Source organism: Ursus maritimus, unplaced genomic scaffold, assembly GCF_017311325.1.
Source record: "Ursus maritimus isolate PB19 unplaced genomic scaffold, ASM1731132v1 scaffold_2, whole genome shotgun sequence".
In the NCBI taxonomy this organism is placed as follows: domain Eukaryota; kingdom Metazoa; phylum Chordata; class Mammalia; order Carnivora; family Ursidae; genus Ursus; species Ursus maritimus.
The window spans coordinates 70,756,372-70,773,483 of record NW_024424452.1 but is presented as its reverse complement, the minus strand read 5'-3'; positions in this window follow the sequence as shown (position 1 = coordinate 70,773,483).

Below are 17,112 nucleotides of genomic sequence, written 5' to 3'. Positions count from 1 at the left end.
GTAAGAGCCTGAGGCTCAGGCTCCTGGAAAAATCCGGGAGTGTGTGTGTGCTGTCATTAGGGACTGAGCACAAGAAAAGACTGGTTATTGAAAATTTATTTATAGTTTTTGCCTATTTGAGTTTTAGTTTATAAATTCCACTCCACCCCTAAATATTTACCACATTCTGTGTTTTTTTCCCTCCCACGTTTTCTTCCTCCACTAGACCGTGAACTCTCTGTGGGTAGAAATGATGTTCTGCCTCTTGTGATATCTGTGTCCCCAAGACCTAACGGGACAGTCCTGACACATAGTCTGGCTTCGCCAAGTGTCTGTTGAATGAATGACAATATTCAAAATGTCACCGGCTGGCTCAGTTGGTGGAGCGCGTGACTCTTGATCTTGGGGTTGTGAGTTTGAGCCCCATGTGGAGGGTGAAGACTACTTAAAAATAAAATCTTTAAAAAAATGTATAAGTAGCATTCCCTTTCATTTTTCCTTACCATCTTTCTTTCAAGTTTTATTTTGTAATTTTTTTCCGGTGTTATTGAGGGTATAACTGACGCATCACACTCTGCGAGTCCAACGTGTACAACGTAAGATGTGATGTAAGTACAATACTCCGAAATGGTCATTATAGGGAGATTGGTTCACACCAGCCATAGTTACAGTTAGCCTCAGAGTTACAGCTTTTCTTCTTGTGCTGAGAACTTTTAAGATCTATTGTCGTAGCAACTTCCAAATATACAACCGAGTGGCATTAACTGTCCTCCCTAAGCTGTGTGCTGCACCCCCGGGACTTCCTTATCTTCAAACTGGAGGTTTGTACCTTTTGACCTGGTCACTCTTTTCATTTCGAGTTTTAAACAGCGTCCAGACTTTCTCAGGGCCTTTGCCTTGGACCCACACTCGGCAAGACCGTGAGGGCCAGGTGCAGGCTCAGCGTCCAGCAGGAGCCGGGAGGGCGGCGGCTCTCGGTAGGATGTCTGCGTGAGTTCCCGCGTGGGACCTCTGCTAGCGCAAGACAATGGCCCCGGGGTCTCCTGCGCCTGTGAGTACAGCAGAGATGGAGAGGGATTTTTCAGAAACAGCATAGTTTCTAGTAGGATCTTTGTTGCTACTTTAGCAAAAAAAAAAAAAAAAAAAAAAAGTATTTAAAACTCCCATAGTGTAAATTAATTCAGATGTAAATAACCATTCAGACAACCAGGAATTTGACAAGCAGAGGTGTCTGCCAACATGTCCTGAGTAATTAACTACATTTTTGCACTTTTTTTTAAATTTTGCTGGCAGCACCAGGCAAAACTTACTTATTTCTTAGCTCTGATTTGATGGTGCTGATTCTGGGAGTTAAAAAAAGACTTGGGGTTTTGGTGACTGGCTTCTCGGGCTGTGGAACCTCCTGGCCCGAGGGGCTTCCGTTGTCAGCTCTGAAGCTCAGTTAGCATCAAGCCTTGGGCCACGCCACCTTCTTCTCCCCGGCCCGCCTTTGTTTGGGGCCATCACAAGGGCTGTACGATGTCTGTCCGCCTCCCAGATCCCCCTTGGGATCTGTTTGAGGGCCTGAGCTCTGAGACGGAAGGCTGGAACGTAACCATTGCTGCTCAGGAAACCTGTTGGGGTCTGCGGTTGCCTTGCCTTGGCCAGACGATTGGGCAGACGGGTAGTTGAACGTTCCCGGGCACGAGCTCCGTGTACTGCTGCGCACGCTGGAGTTCCCAGCAACTCCGTGCTCGCTCCCTGTTGGAGGCACTCAGAAGGGACGACACCTCATCATTATTGTGAGTCTACGTTTGCATGAGAATAACAGTTTAGTCTCCTCAGGTGAGCCTGAGTGTCCCAGTTCAATGAAAAAGAAGTCCTATAACTTCCTATGTGCAGGCAAGACTGATTTCGTCCTGGGTGAGCTGCACACTGCAGCCTCTTCTCAAAGCCAACCCTTGGAAGGTTTGGTCAGGTCTGCTTTTTGCAAGAATTGTTCCTTGACATTTGGACACTTTTTAAAAAACTGTTTATTTATTTTAGAGAGAGAAATAGAGCAAGATGGGGAGGAGTAGAGGGAGAGAGAGTCTCACGCAGACTCCACACTGAGTACGGAGCCTGACACAGGGCTCGATCTCAGGACCCTGAGATCAGGCGCTGAGCTGGAAGAGTCGTTCACTTAACCGACTGCACCACCCAGGGACCTCTGATGTTTGCTCACTTTTCTCTCTGATGACTGCTCCGTCGCTTAAAGTCAGCTTTTCCTCCAAACTTGAGTTTTGGGGAGGAAAAGAATTTTTAACCCAGAATACACACATACACACAACTGCCACGCCCCGGGGAGGAGCTCCCAGGACCGAGCCGGTGCTCCCTGAGTCTTTGCACCTGTGCCTCCGGCATGGGGCTGGGAGGGCACAAGGGGGGCCTGGGCGGGGGCTAGGGCAGGGGCTTGCCAGTGGGACCTTATGGTGTGGTGTGGAGGTTTGAGGATCACCAGTATAACAGTATGTGTGTTGCATATACAGACCGTGAATAAATGTTGAGTAAATGGAGAAATGATGGGAAGCGAAATTTGCCGTCTCACCTTATGAGTGTGTTTGGATTATTGGTTTCTTTGGGCTGTTTTGCTTCTGTAACTCCCTGCCCTCGCCCTGTGACCGCTCTGCATCTTAACCATGAGCGTGGCACTGCGTGTGCCCCCGTCTCCCTGGCCCTGCCCTTGGCCATTCCTGGCCACATCTGCTCCCGGGGGACGGGTCCGCTGGGGCTCGTGGCCGCTGTGTCTGTGGCCTGCTGGGGCTTCAGGTCTCTATTTACTCGCAGTGGGTTTCCATGGAAGATTTATAGGGTCTTGCTGCAGAAACAGCTCCTTCACTAAAGTTAAACCTACAGAGACATGATGTGGGGGGGCAGTCGGAAAAGGCAGAACTCTGACTTCACCCAAAGCTGTTTTTGTTTGGTCCAGGTTGGCATTCAAGCCGTAGTTATGCTTCCCATCTCACTCTGTTAGCCAAACAGGTCTGTTCCATGATCTGCGAAAGAACACACATGTTGGCGCCCCACACCCCTTTACTTCCCTAAAACCTGCCTGTGTTACCAGCTGTGGTTGAAGGGTCAACTCCTTCATAAAGTTACTCCTCTAGCCCAAGTCATGTATAATCCGCAGGATTAGTCCAGGCCTCTGTGAGGTGCAGGGTTTTGGAACCAGCTCTGTGGGCACATTGCCTGGGTTTGAATCCTGGCCCCTCCGTCTACTAGCTGCGTGTCCCTGACAAGGTTACCCAACTTCTCTGTACCATTGGGCCTTACAAATGGCATATGGGTGGGGCTTGGTGTCACTGTGGAGATGGGTTTCTCGGAGGCCCATTTCAAAGAATCAGGAGAGACCACAGATGAATCGGGCCCACCCATCTTGGCACCTGCTCCCTGCCCTGTGCATTGGGACACAAAAGTTGGCATGGTTCCAACTGGAGAACTTCCGTTTTTTGGTCCCAAACTATAAAACAGCCCATTTGTGGGGCACCTGGGTGACTCAGTCGGTTAAGCGTCTGCCTTCAGCTCAGATCATGATCCCAGGGTCCTGGGATCGAGTTCCTGCATCAGGCTCCCTGCTCAGCAGGGAGTCTGCTTCTCCCTCTCCTTTTGTCCCTCTCCCCCGCTCATGCTCTATCTCACTCTCAAATAAATAAATAAAATCTTAAAAAAACCAGCCCATTTGTGCTGTCACAGGCTTAGCTGCTAAGTGTCTTTGCTCTCTATCCAGGAAGCCAGCATCCCTAGGCCTCCATGTCTTAGAGGTCAGGCTTCCAAGTCGGACAGATTTGGACATGAATCCTAGCTGACCCCAGTTTCCTGTGTGACCTGAGGCAAGCACCTGTCCTCTCTAAGTCTCTGCCTGGAAAATGGAGATGCTGATACACACCTGGCAGAGTGTGAGGATTAAGGGAGATGATGCCCGGCAAGCGCTTGCTGTGGGTCTGGCGCCCGGAAGCAGTTGGCACTGATTATTAATAACCACAATGTAGGGGCGCCTGGGGGGCTCAGTCGGTTAAGTGTCTAACACTTGATCTCATCGCAGGTCTTGATCTCAGGGGTGGTGAGTTCATATCCAGTGTGGAGCCTACTTAAGAAGTAACAATGGTTTGCAAACCGCTCTCCCAGAACACTTAACGGTTGCTGTCGTTCTCTGCTGGGGCCATCGTGACAGGTGGTGCTCATTCAGATGCAGCTACGGGGACTTCCTCCATCCCGAGTGTGCACGGGTGTGGGTGTTGTGCGTGCATGCACATGCGTGTGTGTGTGTGTGTGTGTGTGTGTGTGCAGACATGCTGATCTTTGCAACGGTTTCAGACATCCTTCACGCGAGCTGAGAATATGGAATAACAAAGCGACTCACAGCTTTATAAGCCCAAGTGCTGGTGGAGCACAGAGGGGCACAGACAAGGCATCAGACCTCGGGGAGAAGACAGGTCTCTCAGGGCATGTGGGAGGGGGGGTCTCACGGAGGGAGGGCAGGAGGAAGGGAAATCATGACATCGATACTCAGACTGTAAAATTAGGCCCAACATTAATCTTGTGAATTACAGACTCATTCGCTGTGGGGTTAAACTTAGTAGCCTAGATTCTCTGCAGGACGCCTGAGACCATCCCTCAGAATGGCACAGCGGTCCCAGCGTGGGGAGGCACAGGGAAATTTGTCACATCTGACCCAAAAGCCCGAGTCCTCAGGTTTCCTATCCGAATTTGCAAATGGAACAAAAGTAATGGCAGTGCAGAGGGGGAAATGTCAATAATAATGCCAGCCTGTCTATGGAGGCATCCACTTCGGATGCTTTAGGACAAAGGGCCCATCGGGGAGCTGGTTTTAGACCCCTGTGGGCAGGTGCGGGCACTTCAGGTCTCCAGCAAGCTCTGTTAGGCCCCCCAAGCTCTGCATTCTTTGAGTTCAACAGACAGTCTCCCCTGACAGGGCAGCTGCCCCCAAGCAGTGTCATTGAGGTAGATGGCACATGGCTGGGTGGGGAAGGAGCCAGGGCCCGGAGCTAAGTGGGGTGTTGCTAATTGTCTGCAGTCTGTTTACGGCGCCTGTTTAACGGTACTAATTTCTGTAGAAGGGAGCACCCATGGGAAGATGGCATTTAGTTGAGTTGGGGACACAAGCAGGAAGCTACCTCCCCTTACTCAGCTCCAGACCCAAGAACTCTCCAGAATGCTCAGTTCTGGGCTAGAAGCTCTGCCTGCCCCCTCCCTGCTACTTCTTTGGTGAAACATGGCTTCTTTTTTTTTTTTTTTAAAGATTTTTTATTTATTTATTTGACAGAGGTAGAGACAGCCAGCGAGAGAGGGAACACAAGCAGGGGGAGTGGGAGAGGAAGAAGCAGGCTCATAGTGGAGGAGCCTGACGTGGGGCTCGATCCCGTAACGCCGGGATCACGCCCTGAGCCGAAGGCAGACGCTTAACCGCTGTGCCACCCAGGCGCCCCTGAAACATGGCTTCTGCATTTGCTTCGCCCGGTCCACACAGGCCAAGCTGATAAATGTCTGGTTTTCGTGTCACAGCTGATGCATGTCGGCAGGGCGCGGAGGGAGGAGACACCTTCCCACAGTCACACAGCTAGGAAGTGGGAAATTAGGCTCAAAGCTCCACAACTAAGCTGTCATCTTTTCAATTCAATGAAAAATACGTTTATGGAACATATTCTGTGTCTGAAGCCTTATGCCAGGTCCGCGTGCAGACATGTGTGCGGACTCCTGTTGTGCTTCTTATCAAAGTCCTACATGGCTCTGTGCATCTCTGTTAGATTGTGAGCTCCTTAGAGGCATGGACGGTGCGTGCCCTGTTGATTGTGCCTGCAGGGTGGTAAGTGCTCTTGGGTAGATACATGAAAGGCAGATGTGGCCCCTGTCTGCATGCTGTTCATCATCTAGCGGGCAGACTTGCTTAAAGGTTACCAGTCAGACTGGGATAAACCCATCCATCCATCCATTCCCCCTCCCTCCCTCCATCCATCTGTCCATCCTTATCCATCCCCCATCCATCCACCCCCCATCCATCCAACCATCCATTGATCAGTCCATCCCCCCATTCCCCCATCCATCCATCCCCCCATTCCCCATCCATCCATCTCCCACCCACCCATCCATCCATCGATCCATCCATCTCCCCATTCCCCCATCCATCTATTCCTCCATCCATCCATCCATCCATCCATCCATCCCCTCATCATCTATCCATCCCCCCATCCATCCATCCGTCCCCTATCCATCCATACACCCACCCATCTTCCCATCCGCATTCCATCCATCCACTCACCCATCTACCCATCCATTCATCCATCCATCCACCCACACCCAACCATCCCCCATCCATCCATCCATCCCCCAACCCATCCATCCATTCAACCACCTATCCCCCTCTATCTATCCACCCACCCACCCATCCATTCATCCATCCACCCTGATTCCATCCACCCATTCATCCACCCACCCAATCATCCCCCATCCATCCATCCAACCACCCATCCATATATCCAACCATCCATCCATCCATCCTCCCACACCATCCCTCCATCCCCCATCAATCCCCCATCCATCCATCCCCCCCATTCCCCACCCATCCATCCATCCCCTCATCCATCCATCCATCTGCCATCCACCCATCCATCCATCCCCCACTCATCCCCATCTATTCATCCCCCCATTCCCCATCCATCCATCCCCCATCCATCCATCTATCCCCATCCACCCATCCCTCCATTCCCCCATCCGTCCATCCCCTCATCCATCCATCCATCCATCCACCCACCCATCCCCCATCCATCCATCCCCCCATTCCCCATCCATCCATCCATCCATCCACTCACCCATTCTCCCATCCATTCATCATCCATCTGCCCACACCCAACCATCCCCCATCCATCCATCCCCCAACCGTCCGTCCATTCACCCACCTATCCTCCTCCATCTATCTACCCATCCATCCATCCATCCACCCACCCACCCATCCAGTCTTCCATCCATCCATCCACCTACCCATCCATCCAACCCCCATCCATCTATCCATCTACCCACCCATCCATCCATCCATCCATCCATCCACCTACCCATCCATCCATCCACCCTCCTATCCATCCTCCATCCATCCATCCATCCATCCATCCACTCATCCATCTATTTGTTGGATGTTTGCTGTATATCTATTATATGTCAGATCCTGGGAGGGTTATGGTGATTCAAAGATGAATAAGAAAGAGTCTCTGATAGTAAGTACCTGCCAGTTTATAGAGAGAGATAGGAATTCGGCATGTAAAGAGTTGAATTGTAGGACAGGATGGTGTTCCACTGATTCGAGGTATCTAGAATAGTCAAATACATAGAGATAGAAGATAAAACAGTGGGATCCAGGAGCTGGGGGAGGGGAGAATGGACAGTTATTGTTTCATGGGGACAGTTTCTGTTGGGGGAATATGAAAAATTTCTGGAGATGGGTGGTGGTGATGGTTGCATAACACTGTGAATGTACTTAATGTCAAAGAACTGAATACTTAAAAATGGTTGAAATGGTAAATTATATGTTATGTATACTTCCTAGACCCCACCCCCAAACAAACAAGGTGATAAATACTCTGCAGCTCAAGGACATGTGACCCCTGAAGCCCATGCCTGGTCCATGTGGCCTGGACAGGTCACCCTGCCCCAGACCCCAGAGAATTTGTGCCCTGCTTGTCTGGAAGGGAGTTTGGGGGGTTGCGGAAATTAGAGCAAATGGGAATTATGGGATCTGGAGGACCTTATCTAAGCTATAGGAGAGTTTGCTTTACTGGACACTTTCCCTTTCCGGAAGCTGTGAGTTCTGTCCACAGTGGGCTGCACATTAAAAAGGTCGCTTGGTGAATAAAAGACTTCTGCAATTATCTGTCACTGCACAACCAACAATCCACAACCTTAGTGGCTTGAAACAGCAGCTAGTCTGTATCTGTTCATGACTCAGCTCTGGGCTGGGCTCCACTGGGCGTGGTCTCTGCTCCATGTGGTGCTGGCCACACTTACCAAGTGTTTGGGGCTGGAAAAGCCAAGAAATCCTGCCCCACTGAGGCGCCTCAGCTGTGCAGAGACTGGGGCCAGTGGGGCCTCTCTGCTTTCGAGGAACATATTTCATGAGTCGGATTGAGTTTTATTAATTTTTGATCGCCTTCAACCCATGGAGCTTTGCAAACGTAGTTTGGCAAAGTCACAGTATTTAATCAACAGAAAATTCATTGTGCTTCTTACTCGTGTCATCCCTTTAAGTAATTTACTAAGGTGTTTGAATAGCTTTCTTAGAATTTATAATTTGCTTTGTTTCAAGTGATATATCATATTTCTCTGTAGTTTCTTTGACTTACCCTTAGCTTAATTACTTTCATTAAGTGTTGAATTACATTGATTTAACAGAAACACTTATTTCTTGTAAAGTGGCAGAGAGCAGAAATATCACTATTAGAATATTAGAAATATCACTTATTAGAATAAGGCTTATTCTCTAAATTCTTTCTTTTTTAGAAAAAAAAATTTTTTTAAAGATTGTATTTATTTATTTGACAGAGAGAGAGATAGCCAGCGAGAGAGGGAACACAAGCAGGGGGAGTGGGAGAGGAAGAAGCAGGCTCCTAGCAGAGGAGCCTGATGTGGGGCTCGATCCCAGAACGCTGGGATCATGCCCTGAGCCGAAGGCAGACGCTTAACGACTGCACCACCCAGGCGCCCCTCTAAATTCTTTTTTTGTTTTCAAAATGTTCACTCTTGTTTTACAGGTTATGGTAAAGTGAATATAAAATCTCTCTCTCTCTCTCTCTCTCTCTCTCAAATAAATAAATAAAATCTTTAAAAAAAGTAAAATCTCTCAATTCTTTTTGCATTTTTGTCCATCAAAGTTTAAATATTCTTTCAATTCTTAATCTTAATCCCCAGATTACCATGTCATTGAATTCTGTGTATTTGATGTATGGTAGTTGTGTGGCCACAACTGTGTCCCTCCCAAATGCATATGTTGAAGCTCGAACCCCCAGTGTGGGTATATTTGGGGGTGGGGACTATACGGAGGTGATAACGGTTAAGTAGGGTCACAACAGGGGACTTAATCCAATAGCACTGGTGTCCTTGTAAGAAGGGGAAGAGACCCCAGATCCCTTCTCCTCTCTGGGTGCGTGCACAGAAGAAAGGCATGTGGGGGCACAGCGGGCAGAGGGCCCTTGGCAAGCCCAGGGGAGGGGCTCTCACCAGAAACTATATTCCCGGCACCTTGACCTTGGACACCCAGCATCCAGAACCGTAAGGAGATAAATTTCTCTTGTTTGAGCCGCCCAGTCTGTGACATTTTGCTACGGCAGCTGGCGCAGACTAATACAGTAATAAATATAAAGCTTATAGAGAAAAAATTAGAAGTGATTTATTGAATTTGCATGCTTGATTGCATCACCCGGGGATAATTGAATACAGTGACTTAGTCAATTTTTAAAATTTAACTCTAAAACTTTAGATATGTTTCTATAATGCTGTCTGAAATGTCAGACTTTCTCCCTAACACAGAGGCACTAGCCCTGTCTGAACAAAAGATTTCCACGGAAGTATTTCTCATTTTTCTCAAGCACTGACAATAAAGTTCGGTCATTATTTCAGAAATGATTCCTCACAACTTCACGAGACCACCAAGATTCAATTTAAATTTCTCATTTAAAAATAAATTATAACTACGCTTTTATGCGGAACATTGGAGTTTCATAGAAAATGAATATTTTACTCTCTTGATTTATAACTTTTCAAATAAGTTGTTTTCTCATTTTAGTAGATCTGTATTCCAACTAGTGGAACCATAAATATAGAATCCAGTGCATGTTTATATAGATATTATTCTTTTTTAAGTGGCTGTTGAATATTTCATGTTTGGAAATGCTCTATCATATTTAAGCAAATGCTGGCTAGTGTTCATATTTTCCGGGTATTTTCTTAATATTTTTAATCATTTTATCAACATGTTGAACATTTAAATTTAGACGGTTTTGTTCTTTCAAGCACATTGTTGTGTGAAACTGATCTTTGGATGGTTTTTCTTATTGATAATTACAATTATTTTATGAAACCGTGAGCTTTGGCAGAATGTGATCTGCAGTCAAACGGTGAGCACTGTTTGCTTCCACACTTGCCTCCCTGGCATCGATGAGACACTCATATTTTTGTTAAAACGCTCAAGTTATCACGAAGTATGGAGTACTGTGTTATTTTGTAGTAATTCTCGCGAGTGTGAAAGGTGTTCAGGTCGTCTGGCCTCGCGCGCAGCAACAGAAGGGGCTCCAGGCTGTGATTCATTATTAATATCACTGCTTGTTCTCTGCAGACTCGGAAGATTGAGGTGGACCAAATACTTAAGTGAACAGTAATAAATGGATCCACACTTAGTTTTCTTTCATGAGTTCGTTTTTAATATTTTATATATAAATTCTTAAGTTTGTGAGTACTGAAACACTGCATGTATCACTTGCACAAATGTAGCAACTTGTCCGAGTCGGTGGCAGGTGATTCCGGGACAGTGAGAGACCCGGAGGTAGGGAGCCTGGTGCGCTCCGTGACGCACGAGCTTGCAGAAACGCGTTCATCAATGGCCCTTGTCACAGCCTATGACAAGTAGCCTGAATGAATTAGTTTCATTTAGAACTTCATTATTTATTGATTTTACTGTTCGCTGCCACAGCCTTATGCTATTTACCAATCAGAACAGAAAACTTTCAATATGACAATCATCACTGCAGTTATACTAATGAATATTGGCTGAATAAACTGCCAGGTGGAAAGCTGAAGATCTCAGAAGTCAAAGATCCTTTCTGGTTGTGGAGAGATTCTGGGAGATGTCCCTCTGGGGCGAGATGACAGGGGAGGATGGCTCTGCCAACAGCCAGGTGGAGGTGGGGAGCAATGTCCTGCAGACGGGAGAGAGGCTGAAGTTGGAGTTCTGGAGGAGAGGGGATCTCTATAGGCTGTTTGATGCCCAGAACTCATGAAGGAGGCAAGACCTCACAGACATGGCTGTGTGGTGCCTGGGGTGGGTGCAGCTGGGCATAGGGGCTCCGGGCACTCCAGCTAGGAGGGAGCAGAGGACCCAGGACCAGGCCAGCTGGGATGGCAGCAGGAAGCAGCATGGGCAGATGACCAATGGCAGAGAGAGGAGCTGCCCAGTGTTTGGTGGATGAAAGCCCCCCGGATCTCATGGGGAGCCCCAGCAAACACTGATACTGAATTCCTTGCTTGTCAGGCAGGAAGGGGACTCAAAGTTGGATTTCAGTTATTTTAAAGAAAGTGAAGAGGGGATTGATCCAGTACTCTCAAGTGTGTAATTCATAGCTAGCTCCTCCATGCAGATTAAGTGGACGTAGTCCAGAGTCAGACAAGCCAACTGAGGGATATGGAGGCATGCATAGCAATAGACGTGGCCTTCCCAAATACAGTCACTGTGCTCAGCATGGAGCTGTCAATGGCAGACATTGAGCTTAGAAAGAATTATTGTTGGATAGACTGCATGCAGGGAAATGGTTAAAAAGTCCTGAGGGTGAGGGGTGGAAGGAAAATCTTTACATTCTGGTTGGAACAAACCAGCTATAAAATACAATTTGGGACAACCAGGAAGCACATGTGGCAAAATGTTGACGGTTGTGGAATGTGGGTGATATGGAGATGAAAGTTCACTATACCCCTTTTTCTACTTCTCTATACATTTGAAAAATTTTTTTAAAGATTTTATTTATTTATTTAGAGTGCACGTGAGTGGGGGAGGGGCAGAAGGAGAGGGAGAGAGAGAATCTCAAGCTGACTCCCTGCTGAGTGTGGAGCCCAACACGGGGCTTGATCCCAGGACCCTGAGATCATGACCTGAGCCAAAATTAAAAGTCGGACTGACTGAGCCACCCAGGTGCCCCTACATTTGAAAGTTTTATGAGAGAAAACCCCACTAATGGGTATGGAAGAAATGTGGATATCCAAAAGACCACTCAAAACCCTTTTTTCTTTGCATTGCTATTTGATAAAGGGCAGAATGGGAAAAGACTCATTTTCTCAGACTCACTTGCAAGTAGGGATGGCAGCTGAGTGTCAGAGTTCTGGCCAATAAAATGTAGGAGATCCCGAGGGAGGGTTTCCTTTACTCTCCCAAAAAACATGCCTTCATGGGCTGAAACCTTTTGGCTCTTTTCTTTTGTCCTGTCCACAACATGGATGGAGGTGCAGCAGCCTTCTGTGACCGTGAGAAACAATTCCATGTGCTAAGGATAGAAAGTCAGGAAGGTAAAAGGAATTGGGAACAGTAATGGTGTCAAGGAGCTGCTACACAGGCCCTGCACTGATTATCTGATTTCCTCTCATATCGGGAAAACACCCGCCCCCCCAACATTAAACCCTGATATCAGTGAAGAATTGTGTTTACCTGTAAGCAACAGAGTTCCTTACTTTTGTGGCTTAAGAAAGTCAGAAGTTTCATTGTCTCACATTGTAAGAAGTCAGAGAATAGGAAGTTCAGGGCTGGTTTTGTGGCTCTATTATGTTGTCAGTGGTACTTCCTCTATCTTTTTAACTTCCATTCTTAATGTGTTGATTACTTCCTCATTGTCACAAGATGGCTGCTGTACCTCCCTGTATCCCGTCTGCATTCCAGGCAAAAAGAAGTATAGATCTCCTGAGCTCAAACAGTGTCAAATGGCCACTTGTGGCTGCATGGTGGCTAGGAAAAAAAAAAAAAAAAAAGCAATTGCCTTTTCAATGTCTACAGTTGGTGAAATAATGTAGGTTGGTCTCTCAACATCCATTCCTCATTACTTTCTCTCTTGCCTTCCTCTGCTGTGTCACGGGCAGTTCTTCTCCTCCTCCCTCTTCCAACACTCCCTAGTGAAGGAGTTATTTATAACCTCACCAACGAGGCTGGGAATCTTTTAAGTCCCTGACAGTGCCCACCACCAATAACATTTGTTGAATGAATAAGCTGTAATGGCCTGCAGTACTTATTTTCTGAGATTGTACTACCCCAGATAATTCTGCAATTGATGACACAAGATAAAGCAGGGCTGGGGAAAGGGTAAGAAAATTAGAGGCTAAGGTATGTATGGAGCCTTGAAAGTCAGAGTGGTAGGATAATGGATTTAATTTTTGTTTGTTTGGCATTTTATTTTAATGTAGATACTCCTGATTCTGGTAGTGCTGGGCTAGATCTTTCAGACCAATCCTCCCACTAGATACAATTTAAAAAGCTGAATAAAATCTAAAAACATCTTCTTAAAAGCATCAAAGACTTACCTGGAGAGTAAGGAATTACTGGGGCCAAGTTCGGAGACTGGACAGGGACAAGGCAGTTTAGCGCTGGGGGCCAGTTCTGCCCTTCGGGGCATTTGCTAATCTGGAGGAAGGGTAAGAGCCTGAGTTGGGATTTTAGTGCTTTGTAGAGCTTGGGGCAAAAGCCAAGGTCCAAGGACCACCAGGGCTTGGGACTTGATAACCACCTGCTTTGGCCAGGTATCTAAAAGGACCACTCCTTGTGAATAAGGGTGAATGGAAAAAACCAGCCCTGAAACAGACCACGGTTTTCTGGTTACCCCAGAAAATCACAAACCCTGAATTTGGAGCAAGACAATTCTAAAACGCTCCTGTCCCCCAGACACCTGGAGTGTAGAAAGGTGTAGAAAATCCTCCTTGGAGAAAGATGACATCATCTTAGTCCTCGAATTTCTGCAAAGAACTTAAAAAAAAAAGTTCGACCCACAATAAAAACTTAGTGGGTATAAGAGGAGTGAGGACTCCGTAAGCACGAACTGCAGAAGCAAAAGGCAATAGATCATACCTGAAGGAACTCAAAAGATTTGAATGATCATATCTTCTTGTGATATTTTCTTATTGTTTTGATGCCACAAAACTTGTACGGTATAATTACAACCTTAATGGCTGATATAAAGAAATGGTTGATACGCAATGAAAAGCAAACAGAGCTAGAAGGCAGCGGAGCCCTATGGTGTTGGTGGTGTCTGAGAGCGGCCAAACGCTGGTGTGTGTTTCTTTCTTTTTCATTTCCATATTTTCCAAATTTTCTTTAATGAGAATTTATACTGGAAGACATACAAGTAAAAGGGAAAGAGCGTAACCCAGAGCAGGGCTGGATTCACGGGTGCAAAACCTCCAGGTGCCCAAGGTCCTGGGTCAGAAGGGCCTCATATACTTGGATGAATGCTCTGCTGCTTCTATCTTGAAATTCTTAATAATTTGGAACAGGGAGCCCTACGTTTTCATTTTGTACTTGGCCTCACCAGGTCTGCATAGCCAGCGCTCACCCAGAGGCAGCTAAATGCTGATCCGTGGGCCCTCTGTCAACAGCTACTGGGCGTGTTCTGGTTTTGTACTTCCCACTGAAAGGCATCTAGTTTCCGAGTTGGAGGTGTGCCCAAACAGCTGCGAGAGCGTTGAGGTATGGAGGGAAGCCCCCTGGGCCAGGAGTGTGCAGATCTCATGCTAGTTCTGTCCTGGCAAGTCTAGGACTAGTTCTCTGTAAGTCGTTCCCTCCCACTCCAACACAGTGCACATGGCAGTTAGCACACCAGGGTCACAATTGATCACCAACTATTTATTTAGCGTGCACTCTGCAAGATAGCCGGTGCTCTGAGATCCACTCCCATGATGTGCTTCCAGGCTCCCAAGAACTGTCTGAAATGACTGGAACCTCTGTTCCTGCTCTATCAGAAATCCCTTCCAAATGAAGCATGGCACGTTGCCAAAATGCTGGGCCACTGGGGCAAAGTGTGCAGAATATAACCCTACCGTTTACTATACGTGTAGTCAGGGCCAGGCCCTGCGCTAGGTTCTTTACTTATGTTCCCATTTAACCCCTTGACATGGATTGGTAGTAGGCTTACCCAACTTTTTCAGATAAGGAAACCGAGGTTTAAAGAGGTTAAGAAACTTTCGCGAAGGGGTCCAACTCCAAAAGCACATGCTCTTGACAGGTCCGCTGGACCAGCGCCAATAACAGAACCATCGAGGCCTCTTCAGCCCAGACAGTGTCTGGGTACCCCCACCCCAAGGTCAGATGGCCGGGAGGGTGGGAGTTCCGAGGGAAAGCTGCCCCTGGGGGACTTTGCAGGGGCTGGGGCAGCGCGGCAAACGCGGCCCCACGTGAAGGACACTACAGGAGTAGCGCTGGGGCCCACGGCTCGTCCAGCATCCCCAGCCACACAAGGCCGGCCCACTCGGGCGACACTGCGAGCACCGGCGGGCGGCGGCCGCGGCGGGGCGCGAGTACGCATCGTCCCCTCCTGCAGCTTCCACCTCCTCAGACGCACGTGTTCCGAGTCCCCGCCCGCGCCGCCCGCCGCAGGTGTCCTGGGAGAGGCGGGCGCGCTCGGCGCCGGCGCCCCCGCCGTAACTCGGCGGGCGGGGAGGGCGCGCTCGCGGGAGCCGGAGCCCGGGGCCGGGGCCGAGGCAGAGGCGGCGGCGGCAGCAGCAGGTGGAGCGAGCTCCGCGGCGGGCGCGGCTCCCGGCCTGAAACCCGCCGCTGCGGCCGCCTGGGCGCCGGCAGGCCCGCGGGGCCGGAGCCGTGCGCGTCCGGTCCAGCCTGGTTTCGGGGGAGGTCGGGTCGCCGCGCGGGGCACCCTCTCCTCCGACCCCCGCAAGACCTGTGCTCCGGGGAGGGAGCGCCAGCGGCTCTGGGATCTGGGAGGAGCTCGCCGGGCGGCGCGGGAGGGTCCCGGGTGGCGCGCCCGCCTCCCCTCCGGCTCGGGCTCCGGCTCGGGCTCCCGCTCGGGCGCGGGAAGCGGCGGCTCTTCCCCGGGATTCCGGGCGCCAGAGCTCGTCGCGCGGCCCTCGCCGGGTTTGCCTCGGGGCTCTCTGGCTGCGCTCGTCTGCACGAGTTCTCTACTGACTGGTTTCCTCGGTTTGGGGACTGTTCCCGCCAGCGACGCCGGAGCACCTCGCCGTGTGTCCGCGGGCGGGCGGGCTGGCGTTCCGGCCGCCGAAGGAGCTTCGGCATCCCGGACCTGCTCGCCGCCCCTGACTCTCGAGGCTCCCCTGCGGGCCTGCCTCCTACCAGCCTCCGGCCTCGACGCGAGAGTGTGGACCTAGTCCCGTCTGCCCCTTTAGGAGGGAGTGTGGTCCTCGAGGGGCGCTGGCCTCTGAGGACCTTCTTGGTGTGCTGCGGGACTTGGGTGCGCGCGGCCCCGCCGCTGGCCATGGCCTTCACTTTCGCTGCTTTCTGCTACATGCTGTCCCTGGTGCTGTGCGCTGCGCTCATCTTCTTCGCTATCTGGCACGTGAGTAACCGGCAGCGGCTTCTAACTCTTTTCTTTCGCCCCGGCCACCCCATCCCCGGTTTCTCTGAAGTGCACCTGACGTGGCGCGAGCGGCGGACAGGGTGGCCAGCCGCCTCACACCTGCGGGCTGGGCCCTTGGCGGGCGCCGTCCCGGGTCAGGGAACAGTTAGAGGCATCCCGAGCCCGCGGCGCGCGCGCCCTTGGTGCCCGGCTGCTGGTGGGGGGCGAAGGGAGCGCTGGTTCCCGGGCGAGGGCCCCGTGTTGGGCCCGGGGCGCGCGGCCGCATCCCCGCCTACCCTGCTCCTCCCTGCCACGGGGAGCGAAGGAGCGGCGCCGCTGTCGTCCCGGCAATTAGTCAAGTAACTATAACAACTAAACATGGAAAATGTCAGCGTCTGTGGTGGGCTGCGTTTAGATATGTTTGGAGACAAAGCGGAAACACGACGGGAGCGCCGTTGGAGAGGGCGCGCGGCGATTTGGGCCGGGAGGGGAGGGGACCAGAGGCTGGGGTCGCCGGTTCCGCGGGGAGAAGCCCAAGGCTGGCGACGTTTCCCTCTCCTCCGCCCCCTGGGGGCCCAGCCACCCAGCCCCTGCAAGGCCCCCCGCAGGTGGCAGACTCCCCGCCCCAGGCGGCCCGCGGTCCTCTGGGGGCAGTCTAGGTGGGCCCTGGTTCTGCAGGTGCAGTGGTGGTCTAGGACGTGCAGCACTTCTGCACAGGGGGAGGGGGAGGCCGCAGCACAGAGACGGTGCCACACTTGGCAAGCGGATCGCTCTCAGGGCCCCCTTCTTCCAAGTGTCGGGAGCTGGTGGGAAGAACGGCAGAGGTGGGGAGTTCCAGACGGAG